Below are 16,170 nucleotides of genomic sequence, written 5' to 3'. Positions count from 1 at the left end.
TTTTTTTAAAAAAAAGATGTTCTTAAAGCTTTTTTATTTTTAAAAAAATGTTTTTAAAGATGTTTTGTTTTAATATATTTTAAAGTCTACTTTTATGATGTTTTAAAGTGTTTTTAGTGCTTTTGTTTGCCGCCCTGGGCTCCTACTGGGAGGAAGGGCGGGATATCAATCAAATAACAAACAAACAAGGAAACATCTCAAAAATATATTTAAAAACAGTTCCAGCACAGATGTATACTAGGATAAGGCCTATATTTAAAAAGCTTGTTGAAAGATGAAGGTCTAAAACTGTTGCAACTAAGACTTTGCCACATTATACTCTACAAACCCATTTTGAAATGGAACCAACTTGAAAGGATTGAAAGGATATATTTTTCAACTTTTTAAAAAAACTAGGGAAGAAAGGCCCCTCAGACATGCATGCGCACACAATATTCCAGCTCCCCATTGCCTGGGCTAAGCTAGTAAGGTCCCATTAGGCTTCCTGGGCATTGGAGAGCCAGCTCACACATCTCTCTGCTTCTTCTCAGGTCCTGCCCTGGACTCGGCTAGGCTGCTGCACAGTCTAGGCCCAAAAGCCTAGGCACACCCACCATATGTACTAATATCATCCGCCAACATCAGAGATTGGCTGAGCATTACAGAGGAGGGGGGAGATGTTCTGCAGTGCATAACAAGACTATCCTTTCTACCTTTTCTTCCTCCAATTGCAAACCCTTAGGTTTGCCAACTCCCTCCCCCATCCATCAAGATTTGTGTTCACTTCATTCACATCCTTAACTCTTATATTTGCTTTGTTCGCATTCCCTTGGTAACTCTGCCCTGCCCCTCTCTTTCGATGCCTAAACTGTATTTCTAAAAGCTCAACTGAAGTTTTAAGTTACTGCAATGCTAGAAATTTGGGAACTGAAGGAAAATTTCATTGGGGGCCAGAATTATCATTGAGGGACAATGCCCTTATCCCCCCCCCGTCATTACACCCTTGGGTTTCCAACAACTGGTATTCTGAACCATACTGCCTCCAACTGTGGAATTATATATGGAATTAATTACCTAGGAGTATGAAATTGTATCAGTTCATAACCCTCTTGAACCAAAGAAGCAAGCTTTTCACAGCTATCAGCTGAGGCTTAATTTTTTTGTACTGTTAACTATATTTACAAGGATCAAACAGGATCAAATAAGGATCATATTTATAGGGATCCTTTCAGAAAGAAAACTGGCAATCACATGACTTGTGTTCCATCACAGCATCATCTCAAAAACATTCTTGTCCATACCATCTCTAGATCAACCTCTCATGACAGGTTGACAGATGATATTGCACTGATACTACCTGAACCCAAAGTGGCATTCTCAGAAATGAAAAAGATGATAGGAGACTATGGCAGGATGTCATTAGGATTCCAAATTAATTAGATTAAATCAGAATTTTTTATTTTTAAATATCTCCCAAGTTGAGCAAAATGAATACATAAATTAACAAGGATCCCATTAAAAACGTTTGGTATTCACATTCCAAAATTCACATTTAATTAAATAAAATTCTGGCCCATCAGAGCAAGTCTCAAAAACAATTTTAAAATGTGTACTACATAGAATGTTTTTTCTTAATCAAGAAATAGACTAACTAAAATGATAGTACTACCTAAACATTAACATTCCCCAATCACCATGTGTGCATTCATACAAAGTTATGGAGAAGGGCTATCAAGACAGTAGGCACAACTTAGGAAGACATTTAAGCAGAGCTTGGAAGTAACTCGTTAGAAATAAGGAGTTACTTGTAATGTATTACTTTTTAAAGTAACAAGTGGGTAACCATTACATTTTACAAGTAACAGAACTACTAGCAATTTCCCTACTTTTTAGCAGCAATCGTAACGTTTCCAGTGTTACGTTTGGACTTACTTGGGGGAGAGCAAGCAGAAATCTTCTGTTCCTGTGATTGGTGGACAGAAGACATGTGCTTCACACTGGGCTTCTGCACAGCCTCACTCTTCCCTCGTGCTCTGTGTCAGAAGGCACAAGGGAGGAAGTGAAGAGGCAGAGGGTGGTGGAGCGCAGGAGAGAAAAAAATGGACGGTTGAGGAGAAAGCTCCCACACCTAAATATTAAGCTCCCAACAAAGATGGCGAATGAGTAAGACGTTAAGCTGAGAGCTCTGCAAACAACCTCGCAAAAACTAGCAAAACTAGCAAACTAGCAAAACACCGGATAAATGTTTGACGAAGAAAAACACCTCAACGTTTGTGGTGCCTTGCAGTCGCAGGTGGGGCGGCTTGGGGAATCCCTCCTGTGTCGTCTGGGCCTGACTGAGTCGGAGGGAGTGCGGGCCTTGCGGCTTTTCCTGGGGGCTTTCCGCCCGACGGTTCGTCTGCCCCGCCCTTGCTGGTGGGCGACGCGGCTCAGGGGGGGTCTTGGAGGCAGTTCTGGAGGCAGTGGAGAGGCATTTTTTGCCCGGTTTGGTCGTCGTCCCTCCCCACGGCTCCAAGCGGCGCCAAGCAGGGAGCGTTTCGTGCACTGCGTTGTTTCTGGACGCCGCCTTTGGGGAGCAGTCAGGCGGGGAGAAGGACTCCCGCTTCCTGCTTTCTACTTCGTGCAGCTGTCTGCCGCCCACATCAGGGAACCGACGAATCGACACGGGGTCCTATCCTCTAGCGCTGGATTTTCCAGCATTGTTTTTTGTGTAGACCAACAGGACTCGGCGCCTAGACGATCTGGTTGATGTCCGTCGAGCTGCTTTAACGCTTGAGATCCGCGGGCAGGAGCTACAGCTGGACTTGCAGTACCTGCCGTATATTGTTCGTGTCTTTTTCGACTACTTGGTGGATGAGGACAACGGCTAGGCCATTTTCAACGGAGCAGGAAGCAGCTGGTGGCGATGCTGCCCATTTTTAAGGAAGTTGGCTCGACACATTTCCCCAGCGACGAGTCCTTGCTAGAGAAAGAGTGACTTTGTAGTGGCCCTTTTTATGTGGGGGTGTGTATGGTGTGAACATGTGTTGTGGGGGTTTGCATCATGTGCCTGGGAGAGAGGAGTCAAAGTCGACTGGGAAGATTTGAGGAGGCCCCAATTAGTGTAGTGACGGGTAGAGGGAGATATGACGTTGTGTGGAGGACTTGCCAGGTGAGGGGAACTCGGCCCTGGGTTCCGGTCCTCCACACACCCATAGGTTTGTTGGTTGTCCTATCAGCCAGCTCTCCGATCTCCGGATGCTGCTCCTAAATGCCAGATCGGTACATAATAAGATCTCTCTCATCCACGATTTAATTGTGGATGAGGCAGCTGATCTGGCGTGTATAACGGAGACCTGGGTGGGTGAGCAGGAAGGAGTTAGTCTTTCCCAGCTGTGCCCACCGGAGTACTTGGTTCAGCATCAGGGTAGATCTGAGGGCCGGGGAGGGGGGGTTGCTGTAGTCTATAGAGTTCCATCTCTCTCTCCAAGCACCATGTCCATACAATTACTGGTCTGGAGTGTTTGCACCTTGTGTTGGATCAGGGGGACAGATTGGGGATTCTGTTGGTGTACCATCCACCCCGCTGCCCCACAGACTCCCTAACTGAGCTGACGGAGGTGATCTCAGATGTATTGTTGAGATCACCCAGACTGTTGGTGCTGGGGGATGTCAACATCCACGCCGAGGCCGCCTTATCTGGGGCGGCTCAGGACTTCATGGCTTCCATGACGACCATGGGGCTGTCCCAATATGCTACTGGCCCAACACATGTGGCAGGGCATACTCTAGACCCGATTTTCACAACTGGACATGGAGATGGTGATCTGAATGTAGGGAGTCTTACATCAGCCCCTTTGTCATGGACAGAGCACTGCTTGTTGAGGTTTAGACTTACAGCGGCTTTTCCCCTCTGCAAGGGTGGAGGACCCATTAAGATGGTCCGCCCCCGGAGACTAATGAATCCGGATGGTTTTCAAAAGGCTCTGGGGAGTTTTCCGGCTGATAGGACTGGCGCTCCTGTTGAAACCCTGGTCGAACTGTGGAATGCTGAAATGACCCGGGCAGTTGACATGATCGCTCCTGTGTGCCCTCTCCTATGTAGAGCTCATACAGCTCCATGGTATACTTCAGAGCTGAGAGCAATGAAACAGAATAGGAGACGGCTTGAGTGCAGATGGAGACGAACTCCTGATGCATGCAATTATGTACTGGTAAGTGCCTATACCAAGATGTATTTAGGGGCAGTACGGGCAGCAAAAAAACAATATTTTGTTGCCACTATTAAATCTTCTATCTGCCGTCCGACGGAGCTTTTTAAAGTTGTCAGAGGGCTATTACATTCTGGCCCTGGGGACACGGTAGAACCATCTGAAGCACACTGTAATGAATTTGCTAGGCACTTCCAGGATAAAATCTCTTGCATCTGTCAGGACTTAGACTCCAATGTTATACCAGTTGGATCAAATGAAGTATCCAGAGCACAGCCTGGTCATGATTTTTTGGATGAGTTTCAATTGGTGCAGCTTGAGGACGTTGACAAGGTGCTTGGACGGGTGCGTGCGACCTCTTCGGTTCTGGACCCTTGCCCCTCTTGGCTAATAAAAGCTAGCAGGGATGGAACAGCCGGCTGGGCCAGGGAAGTGATTAATGCCTCACTGTGTGAGGGAGAGGTCCCAGGCTGCCTGAAGGTGGCAGTAGTGAGACCACTTTTGAAGAAATCTTCCCTGGACCCAGAAAATCTTAATAATTATAGGCCGGTAGCGAATGTCCCATTCCTGGGCAAGGTTCTAGAAAGAGTGGTTGCGGACCAGCTCCAGACACTCTTGGATGAGACCGATTATCTGGATCCATTTCAATCGGGTTTCAGGCCCGGTTTTGGCACGGAGACGGCCTTGGTCGCCCTGTATGATGACTTATGCCGGGAGAAAGACAGGGGGAGTGTAACTCTGTTGATTCTCCTTGATCTCTCAGCGGCTTTTGATACCATCGACCATGGTATTCTTCTGGGAAGACTTGCGGATTTGGGAGTTGGAGGTACTGCTTGGCGGTGGTTCTGCTCCTATTTGGCGGGTCGTCTCCAGAAGATAGTGCTTGGGGAGCATTGCTCGGCACCCTGGGTTCTCCAATATGGAGTTCCACAGGGGTCAGTTCTGTCTCCCATGCTCTTTGACATCTACATGAAGCCGCTGGGTGCTGTCATCAGGAGTTTTGGAGTGTGTTGTCACCAGTATGCTGATGACACGCAGCTCTACTTCTCCTTTTCATCTTCATCAGGTGAGGCTCTCAAGGTGCTGAACCGATGCCTGGCTGCGATAATGGACTGGATGAGAGCGAACAAATTGAAGCTCAATCCAGACAAGACTGAGATGCTGTTAGTAGGTGGTTCCCCTGACCGGATGGTGGATGTACAACCTGTTCTGGATGGGGTTGCACTCCCCCTGAAGGAGCAGGTTCGTAGTCTGGGAGTTCTTTTAGATCCATCCCTGTCACTGGAGGCTCAGGTAGCCTCGGTGGCACGGAGTGCGTTCTACCAGCTTCGGTTGGTGGCCCAGCTACGCCACTATCTGGACAGTTAAAACCTTGCTTCAGTTGTCCATGCTCTGGTAACCTCTAAATTAGACTACTGCAATGCACTCTACGTGGGGCTGCCCTTGAAGACGGATCGGAAACTGCAGCTCGTGCAAAATGCAGCGGCCAGACTGATAACTGGGACCAGGCGGTCCGAACATATAACACCAATTCTGGCCGCCTGCACTGGTTGCCTATATGTTTCCGGGCTCGATTCAAGGTGCTGGTTTTGACCTATAAAGCCTTGTACGGCATGGGACCACAATACCTGATGGAACGCCTCTCCAGATATGAACCTACCCGCACACTGCGCTCAACATCGAAGGCCCTCCTCCAGGTGCCTACTCAGAAAGAAGCCCGGAAGGTGACAACAAGAAAACAGGCCTTCTCAGTGGTGGCCCCCGAACTATGGAATATTCTTCCTGATGAGATACGCCTGGCGCCAACATTATTATCCTTTCAGCGTCAGATAAAAACCTTCCTCCCAGGCATTTTCAGCATTTTAGTAGTTTTCAATATGCATTTTAGTGTGTGTTTAATTATGTTTTAATTCTTGATATTTTTAATCTTATTTTTAAACTGCTTAATATGAGGTTTTAATTGTATGTTAGATTTTTTTACCTGTTGTAAACTGCCCAGAGAGCTTCGGCTATGGGGCGGTATATAAATTGAATAAATAAATAAATAAATAAATAATAAAGCCAGGGCAAGGATGACAGAGGACAAGGCAGCAGCAGAATGGACATGAGTGATGATGGTGTGTATGTGTCACCCTCCACCCCCACTCTCTCCCCTGCTCGCTTGCCCCCCCAGCCCGCTCTCTTTCCCCTGCCCCCCCACCCCGCTCTCTCCCCCTGCCTGCCTTCCCCACTGGCTCAATCGACCTGCCCCCCACCCCGCTCTTCCCCTGCCTGCCCTCCTCGCTCACTCACTCAATCACTCTGCCCCCCACTCCTGCTCTTCCCCCGGCCTGCCCACTTGCTCACTCGTCCTGTTGCCCCCACCCCCTCTCTCTGCCCCTGCCTGCCCCCTGCTCACTCATTTGCCCTGCCGCCCCCCCACCCCCTCTCTCTCTGCTATGCATGCTTCACTGGTGAGCCTTACTTTTTTTAGGTAACAACACTGTGCATATTAAGGCATAGGACAGGTGCCTGCCTGGAGGAGCTTACCATCTAAAACTGGATATGGAGGTCAATTTGGTGGATTACTTCTGAGCATAAAAAAAATTAGAATGCATAGGATTGGTTCGCAGTACTTAGTGCACAGGCCTAAACACACTCAGGGGACTAAGTTACATTGATCTCACTAAACATACATAGGATTGGGCTGCATGGTGACTGGAATCATAAGTATGCTTATTTGGAAGCAAGTCTAATTGAACTTAATGCTCTTGTTATAGAACTCTTGACACACACACCCCCGCCCTCCAAAAAACTCTCCTGCTCTCTGGTGAAATATTTGCTTTCTTCCCCACAAATGGTCACGGACAGATGGATTGGGAATGAGGCTTGCTTCTGAGTAAACATGAATAGGGTAGACTGTTAGTTCTCCAGGTTCTGAATGAAGGAGGAATTATGGATGTTTTGTTTGGGTCCTAAAAACCCAGAAAGTTCTGTCAGGTACTGAATTCTTCATAGAGGAGAGTGTGTGGATCATGTTTGGAAAGTTCTGTGGATTTGAAAGGAGATGCCTCGGGCTGAACATGTTTTCTGAACATAGCAGGCTGCTTTATTCTGAATCAGAGTAGCGGCTCATCCAGCCCAGTATTACTGCCTGTGACTGGCAGCCGCTCAGGCCAAGGGCTTTTGCTAGCTTTGTCATCTGAGATCCTCTTAACTGTCAGGGATTGAACTTAGGACCTCAGCGCATGAAACACATATCCTCTGCTACTGAGATATGAGCTCTCTGTCTGGAGGCTCCCAGCTTATTGAAAGTGTTGAAGTAGTAGACAGATCTGAAAGAGGTGGTTGGGCTATGGATCTGGAGTTGCCTTCGCATATGTAAGTGTGTGGTGATATTGGGGTATCCGGCAATAATGCTTCATTAATATAGCAGATTTCAAATGACTTATCGAGGACCATTAAGTGAGACTGGAACTGGGGATCCTGCAGCCAGCTTTTATCTGCATGTTTGGTGCTTTTGTGAACTGACGTTAAATCAAATTGTCAAACTTACAAATCAAAGCCTCAGATCTAGGAGCCTAGGGGGAGTGCTGGCATTCAGACTATTTATTTGCAATAACAGCTCCAGAAAGTCCCGTGGTTATAATGGTTGTCTTTTTCACAGTCTATGGTATGCCCAAAACTCTCCTCCAACACCACATTTCAAATGAGTTGATTTTTCTCTTATCAGCTTTTTTCACTGTTCAACTCTCACATCCATACATAGAGACTGGGAATACCATAGTCCTGACTTTAGCGTTCAGTGATACATCTTTGCATTTGAGGACCTTTTCTAGTTCTCTCAGAGCTGCCCTCCCCAATCGTAGGCTTCTTCTGATTTCTTGACTATTGTCTCCATTTTGGTTAATGACTGTGCCGAGGTATTGATAATCCTTGACACGTTCAATGTCCTCATTGTCAACTTTAAAGTTACATAAATCTTTTGTTGTCATTATTTAGTCTTCCTGATGTTCAGCTGTAGTCCTGCTTTTGTGCTTTCCTCCTTAACTTTCATTATCATCATGGTCTGTGGGTGGGCAGGAGACAACAAGGGAGGAGGTGGAGAGTGAGACAGGGTGGAGTGGAGAAAACAATTGTTTAAAAAATGGAGTGGAGTGGAAAAGGAGCAGGAGGGCAAGAACATGGATAAAGGAGAAGGAGGCAGCAGCAGAACGGAGATAAAGAACTGCGGAGGGGAAAGATGACATGTTTTGGCACACTAAATGGCCTCCACCACCCTCTCTGGCTACTGTGCCGCATTTGCAGTATTTTAACTTTTTTGCATCTCAGGGGGAAATGTTTGCTTGGGTGAGTGTCCCTTATTGGTGGCAGGACAGGGATCAGGAGGTGGTTAAATGAGAGAGATTATGCCTGCTAGCTGAGGGGGGGGGTTGCACTTGGTTTGACATGCAAAGATCTGAGTAGTGGCGTCAGCCTCCCTCCCCACCTCCTTTACCAGCAAAGAGACCACCATCGCTATCTTATGGATAAAAAGAATTATTCTACTACCTCTGTATGTGTGTGTTTATTTTTAATGTTGTTTTAGGCTACTTAGATGTGCAGCAGCCAAGGCCAGCACGTTGTAGGTGTTTTTTTTAAAGTAACTGAAATGTAACTGTAGTGATTACTTTTGAGAAAAAGTAAAGCAATCAGTTACTTTTAGAGCGATTGTAATTGTAACAGTAATTACTACTTTTTTGGGCCATGCAACTGAAACTGTAATTTATTACTTTTTAAAAGTAATCTTCCAAGCTCTGCATTTAAGCAATTAAAAAGCACTAACACTTTTCTTTCCACTACTCTTGAGAAAATAATAGGTTTGCCTCTCCTAAGAAGTCCAAATCCTAGCATGTGAAAGTTCAGAAATCCCTCTTGTTGAAGCCATCTATTCACCATTCAGCTAAGTCCATGAAACAGTCATCATGACCCTTGGCATTTCTCCCACACTCAACCGGTAAACAGTAAAAAAAATGAAACAGTAGTCACAGGCATCTGAGTAATACTAATGGCATTTAATGCTCTCACATATTTATTTTCTTATTTGGGTGGTTCAAGACAGCCTATAGGCAGAATTCAAGTTCTCCCTGCAGCATAAATATTCTAAATGAGAGTAGAGTCTCTGTATGTGTTCAATACAGATTAATGGCATTACAAAAATCTGTGCTTTTCTTGCCAAAATGCAAACAAAACATAAACACATACACCCAACAACAACAACAACAACAACAACATACCAAATTCTCCCAGAAGGGCTTATTCCTCCATGAAAATACCTGGGATAGGGTTGGTTGGTTGGAAGAAAGGAGGACCGGGGGCACCCCCAAATGTTTACTGTTTTACCACTTTTCCTTGGCCTTGTGCTTCCTATTCCAATTCCTGCCATACAAGACTGTCATATGCAAAGCAGCTCCGAAGGAGAATTCACAGTTGTATGTTCATACATCATTCAGTTACTACAGTAAACTTATGTCCTGTTTTATGAGAAAGCCGTCAATGACAAAATTTTCGTATCACATCACATGGCTTTTTGATAGAAGTAGTTCACATGCTGAGCTGCAAGTCATCAAATGAGATTACATGCACCATGCATAAGGTGACCAGCACAAAGCAGCCTTCTAGAGTTTGCAGAAGGATAAATTCTGACAAGGAACCAAATAACTTTTCATCTGGACAGGCCAAGAAATATTTTAAAACTAAAATGCACTATTTATTTAAGACTGCCCTGGTGAAAGAAATTAAATACTGTGAAGAAGTATTATGCTGACTATTATGCTGCCCAGCACTATCAGTTACATCTTAAGTTGTATGATTAATGTTTTATTTCTGCATATTTTGGCACTAACTAAATTAGCACTACAGCTCTTGACATGTAAAGTATTTAATATTAAAATTTGCTAAAATAAGCCCTCTGACCCAACCGGTGATAAACTGCAAATAGTCTAGAGGGTTTGCAGTTTAGCTCCAGAATTTTTAAAAAATATGACATATTTTAGCGTGAACCTCAGTGTAGCTTGCACGTCAGAATTTTAGTGATTCAAAACTGTCAGTTAGAATCCTGAATGTATTTCACAAGAAACCAGGGAGCAAAACACTTTGTAATATGCATCAGGATGAACTGTTCATTTGTTTTTTGGAAAACACAAAACCAGCAATGCACTACTGGGTCCTAAGGTAGGATCCAAACTATCACTTGGCCAAACCTCATGGGCCACTTTCCACTCACCAAACCCAGCACAAAATGAGAGGATACTCAAGAGCCCTCTGCAATGACATTGAGGCCCTGGAACATCCTCTCATTTTGCCCTAGGAGGGGCACCTTCAGCATAGAGGTGGGTGGACACTCCCTCTCTTTGGAGCTGCTCAATGCTGAAATGATACAGTGGCCAGACAGGTCTTTGCCACTTGATCAGATCAGCCAGAAGAGATCGCCTCAATAGGTGGAAGAAGTTCACATCACAGATGAGATATTAGTTGCCATTGTCACAACCATTATTTTTTTTTTAAATCAACAAAGCAGTACCTTTTATTGAACCAACAATTGTGATACATATGCTTTTGAAATATAGAGAACTCTTAATCATGTTGAGGATTTCTGCTGAATGAGTGGCCTGTGCAGTGGAGACCCCTCACTAAGGCAGGTGGAACACTGCCCACCCTAAAGCCCCAAACTTTACAGCCCAGCCCCTTCTCTGTTCCTTACATTCACATTCAATACATTACCTATAACCCAGTGTCCTTTCTCTGTTCCTTACATTCATATTCAATATGGTACCTCACATTTAGAGACACTTTGGACTTGTTTCTGTCCATCTTTTGTTCTGGTCAATTGTCTTTGGCAGATGTGTTTATGCAAAGGGGACACAGTCCAGTTACTTTTTTTGCAGACGGCCCCCTCCCGGCATCCCTCTGTCTTTACAGCCAATCAAGTTGCTCAATTCCCAACTGCTGAGTGAGCCTTTCCTGGTTACCTTGGGAAAGAAGAGTCATGAGGACCTGGGATATAGAAGTTTACACAGAGAGGAGGGTGGACAGCCAAGCCCAAGTACTTACTTTCTTACAAGCTCAGGCTGCCAGCCAGCAGCACGCTTTGGGGGAGTGATTGGGGCTTGCTTTTTAAAAAGGCTGTGCAGGGAAGTATGGAGCAGTATATGGGTCCTTGCATGCTGAAGATGGTGTTGTCTGCCAGTGAGTGCTCCCTTTTCTTTGCCCCAAGGAGGAGGAGTTGTTTTTTTTGTGGGGGGGGGGAGGAGATTGTTCAAGAGTGTGTGTGTGCGAGTGTGAGCGAGCGAGCGAGCGTGTGTGTGTGTGCGAGTGTGAGCGAGCGAGCGAGCATGCGTGCGTGCATGAGAGAGAGAGAGAGAGACAGAGACAGAGAAGTGCCTTGGATGGCAGCCTTTCAGCCCATTTATATACATGCTTACTCAGAAGTAAGTTGCACTGCATTCAGTGGGGCTTACTACCAGGTAAGTGTGTATCTCAATAACAACTGTAGAAGGATCATCAGAAAACTCTGACAATGCAAATGAAATCTCATACGACTGATTGTAGGGGGGGGGAGCTCCCCTCTAAAGCAGTAATTAGAAACCTTCTCAGATTGGTACCATACTCTTTTGGAGCACAGAAAGTGTATCACTAACTTGTTTTTTTAACAAAATGCAAAAATGGGGGGGGGGGGTTGTTCCAGCCCAAAGCCAGGAGTTAGGGAGGGAAAGAGAGAGAAAAATAAGTTGGGGGAGGGGTATGCGTGCGTGTGCGCAGGTCCATATACCTCCGTGCGAGTCTGGATGTTTCTGTTGGGGAGGTGGAGTTATGTTATTCTAGATCTTTAACCTGCTGATCTTAGGTAGATAATGCTACATTCAGTGCACAATCAGGTATTGTATTTCAGATGGAGAGGGTTGCATGTGATTTAAGATTTACGGCAATTCTGTTCAGACGTGTATGCTGGGATAAAGTCAAGATTTATATAGTTAAAAATCAAGCACTGATTCATTTGTTGTGGTTATCTATTAATACTTCACAGTAACTACAGATTTTTTCTTTTCTTTTTCATTTTTGAGCAAAAAGGATTGGAAATCCCCACTCACTCATAAAGTTCATTTGGTGCCCTTGGGCCCAACCTACTTCACAGGCTTGTGAAGATACATAAGGAGGTTGAAAATGGCTGCAAAGGGGGATTGAGGCTGCAATTCAATACATATTTACCTGGGAGTAAGTCCCACTGAACCAATGGAGCTTACTTCTGAGTAGACATGGATTGCAGTCTTAATGCTTGTGTCATAGGCATCAAACTTTGCTTCCCTAATGCATCTTTATAAAGGAAGGGACATGTTTTTCTCTCTAACCCCTACCCCCCTTAGTACACCTCCAGGCTTCAACCAATCTAGCATGATTAATGTGTGTTTATGAGTGCATAAGTCCCAATTGTATTCAAGTGTGCCTATTCTCAGGTTGGTGTATACAAGGGGCCCTTACACCTTCTCTGCCCCTTCCTCACAAGAAAGCCTAGGCTATAATCCTGTACTCACTTACCTGGGAGTAAGACCCATCAAACACAAACAGACTTGCTTCTTTGAATAAACATGTTTGCCATGGGATTTTTTAACATCTACCCACACTTACTGTGTAGTTGAATCTACACAAAATAAATTATAAAGTGTACCTGATCTCAAATGGAGATTATAAGGAGACAGAAACCACTACCTAAGTGCAAGGATGTGGGAAACAGCAGCTCTTTAGGACCACAGGGATTCCTGGTGTCCAGACAACTCATTTGTCAACCACAGAGACTGAAAGCTTATTTTTATTGAATAAAATACAATTTTATGGTATTGCCACCCTGGGTTTCTTGTAAGGGCATGATATAAATTCAATAAATAAAATAATCTTAGAAGGTTGCATAATCTTAGAAGAGGACGTGGGTGTGAGGGGGTGTGGTGTGACTATTATGAAGGGACCTGAATTTGCCACCACACTACCGGTCTTTGGATAGCACAGCCAATCACATTCATTGCTATGGTCCCACTCCTGTCTGCAGGGATGATGATGATGGTGGTGGTGGTGATGATGGTGATGATGATGATAAATTCTAATAGGAGTGGTTTAGGGAGGGCAGAGGTCCCCCAGCACCTTCATTTTGATTTTATTCCCCATAGAATAAGCTCCAATTAATCAGGAGGAGTCCCTCAGTTTGATAGCATTGGGGAAGGACTATGGAGAGCCTCCCCAATGCTCAGAGGCATGCATTTCAATCTGAGCCAATCAGTTGCATGTATTTGCAAACTCAGTTACTTTCCCCTTCTTTTGCAAGCACCACCTTAAAGCAGCAGCAACCACATCATCTTTTTTTCTTTTCTATGACTAGCCAGCCTACCAGTTTTTGAAATCAGCAGTATATCACTGTCAGTTCATTGCTCAACTTCTGGGTTTATTACTGCCAAATATTTCTCCATAGGCTGTATTGGCCCTATTCATCGGGGAGATTCTTTGTGGCAAACTGTCCCCCAAAATGTTTGGCTAGCATCAAAATATGGTTGATGACAGGCATGCACACACAGCGTGCATGTCATACACAGGGACAGCAGAGGTAGGTGGGGCATACATGTGGGGTTAGTGAAACCTGCGCTGACTGTATGAGGGGGGAGCTGGGAGCTCAAACTCCGCAGCAAGGTTGGGAGCCAATGGTGCTGTGGATTGCAGAAAGGGAGTGCTACCCTCCTACCATAAGGAGGGGACTCACTCACTCTCTGTGTGTGTGTGCATGTGTGTGTGTGTGCGTGCACACGGCCTCTAAAAAAATGTTCTGGCTTTTATAAAAACCAAGAAAGAGATACCTTGTGTGAATGTCTGAGTCCCTGCATCAGAAGAATCCTGGAGGAACTTATGGAACTTCCTGCTACAGCATTTAAAACTGATCTTATGGTGTGAAAGCCTCCTTTTTCTAACATTTTGACTTCTTGTCTTTCCCACCTACCATAGCTTTTTCTCTGAGCAATAAGAGCTTACCGTTTACAGGACTGGTGTTATTTTTTTTTAAAAGAAAAGAAAAAAGAAACTCTGGAAATCTTTAGCCAATGACTATTGTCCTTGATACTTGAATACATTGCTCCAGGTCAGGGAGGCTCTCTGCATACCAGAGAATAAGTCAGGCATAGCTTAAATAAAACATAATATTCCTGAATATAATATTTGCTGTTTTCTCCATAGAAGCAACGCACAGTCTAACGTATGTAATGGTTACCTATACTGAGGAAGGAGGTATGATTTAGCTGTAGCAGCTAACATAATCCTATTCATTTTACTTGGAGGTAAGCCCCACTGCGTTCATTTAAGTGGGTATAGAATTGAAGCCTGGTCTTCCAGGTCCTAGTCCAATACTCTAACCATTACATTTATACAATTAAAGATGCTAATTTTAAATATGTTTTAATTTAAAAATATATTATCTAGTTGTCCAAATGTCACTTTTCTTTTCTTTTTATTCTTCACGAGAGTTCTTTGTGTGGTTTAAGGGTTGGCACAGGGGGAGAGCAGCAGTCTTGTGTGCAGCAGTCAGAAAGTTTTATGAATTAAAAGTGCATTTGGATGAACTTGAACTGAACTATTTGTTCCTTTTTTACAATGAACTTTCCAAGCACTGCTAGTTACTAACATGATCCTCTTCTTCTGTTTCAGAGGTAAGTAAACCTCCACTGTGTTCTGTGGGGCAAGCATAGGACTAAAGCCTTTTATCATGCTTCTAAATCTGTGTTTCCAGCAACTCATTCACTTTGTGTGTGTGTTTTTAAACAGGATTGGCAGAGTATTACTGAATGAGCAGAGATCTAGGTTTCTGTTTACTACTGAGGAGGTACGACTTAACTGTGTGCACGCTCATGAGAGTGAGCCTAGGGCTAAAGATCTGTTAAATTGTTTTTTAAATTGTTTTAAATTTTTTAAATTGTGTTTTAAATTGTTTTTAAAAGATGTGTTTTAAATTTGTATATTTGTTTTTAATGTTTTTAGTTACTGTAAACTGCCCAGAGAGCTTCGGCTATGGGGCAGTATACAAATACAATAAATAATAAATAAAATAAATAATAACTGCTCATTAATATTAAAACTGCAGTGTTTAAGTGTCCACAGTATGATTGCAAGGAAGGAGGATGGGGGGAAAACAGAACTTGGCCGTGACCTCATTGGCCATGCCCACACAGCAGCCCCATCAAGTCTAGTGGGCACCAGCCACCACTGGGCCTGTGCAACATGAAATTTGCATACTCTTGAGTTCTTTAATACTGGCCACTAAAGCTGAACCTTATTACTTTGTTCTAAATAAGAAGCCCTGAATTTCCTCAAACACCCCCATCCAGAGATCTGTAAGAGGAAAAGAGCTCATAGCAACTCCTGCTTTTTCCTTTCTGCAGAACAGATGACTGATCGGGGGAAGAAACAAGGTGTCTGCACGAGTCACAGCTCCTTAGTTTCTGTCCTTGAATAGTAAATAGTCCAGCAATCCAGAGGCAGGGGATACTAACCCAGAGCTATGCTATTGTGCTAGAGAGGGAAGAAGCAGTCCCGATATCATTGCAATGTATTGTTTAAGATAAGACACCTTGGGATAGGTGCCAAATAAATAAATGGGGAGAGGGGGTAGAAATAAGGAGGCTTCATTCCTAGCTGCTCTTCCTGAATGTATCTAATCTACAGATAAAAGTTATTTATATTTGTTTATTTATAAAATCATTCATATATCACTTTTTGGACATAAAAAAGTCTCCCAAAAGCAGGTCACATAAAAACACAAGAAAAATACACCGGCTTGAAAGTGCAGGCCTGCTGCAAACTGTGCTTTATTTTTCTTTCTCCCCTAATTTGTGCACAAAAGCATAACACTGTTCAATCAAATATTTGCATTCCAGCTGGATTATAGCAGTGAAAATACAAATAATCGCACTTTATGAAACTCTGAAACAAACTGAGCATACTCAGTTGCCAAGGT

The 16,170-nt window shown here is 44.1% G+C and overlaps 1 protein-coding gene and 1 long non-coding RNA gene across 7 annotated transcripts in view; one reads left to right on the top strand and one right to left on the bottom strand.

Annotated features, from left to right (window-relative positions):
• Positions 1-16,170, bottom strand: part of ELMO1 (engulfment and cell motility 1) — a 504,161-nt gene that overhangs the window by 380,139 nt on the left and 107,852 nt on the right. The window lies entirely within an intron of this gene.
• On the top strand, positions 7,425-16,170 carry LOC133365643 (uncharacterized). Of its 3 annotated transcripts, none has more exons than XR_009758274.1 (4): positions 7,425-7,529; positions 14,397-14,497; positions 14,982-15,039; positions 16,091-16,170. It is a non-coding gene; the product is annotated as an uncharacterized LOC133365643 (long non-coding RNA). The 3 variants fall into 3 exon arrangements; XR_009758275.1 differs by lacking the exon at positions 7,425-7,529 and adding an exon at positions 11,123-11,232; XR_009758273.1 differs by lacking the exon at positions 7,425-7,529 and adding an exon at positions 11,146-11,375.

This window comes from Rhineura floridana, chromosome 10 (assembly GCF_030035675.1).
Source record: "Rhineura floridana isolate rRhiFlo1 chromosome 10, rRhiFlo1.hap2, whole genome shotgun sequence".
Classification (NCBI taxonomy): domain Eukaryota; kingdom Metazoa; phylum Chordata; class Lepidosauria; order Squamata; family Rhineuridae; genus Rhineura; species Rhineura floridana.
This window is presented reverse-complemented; position numbering and strand designations above follow the sequence as displayed.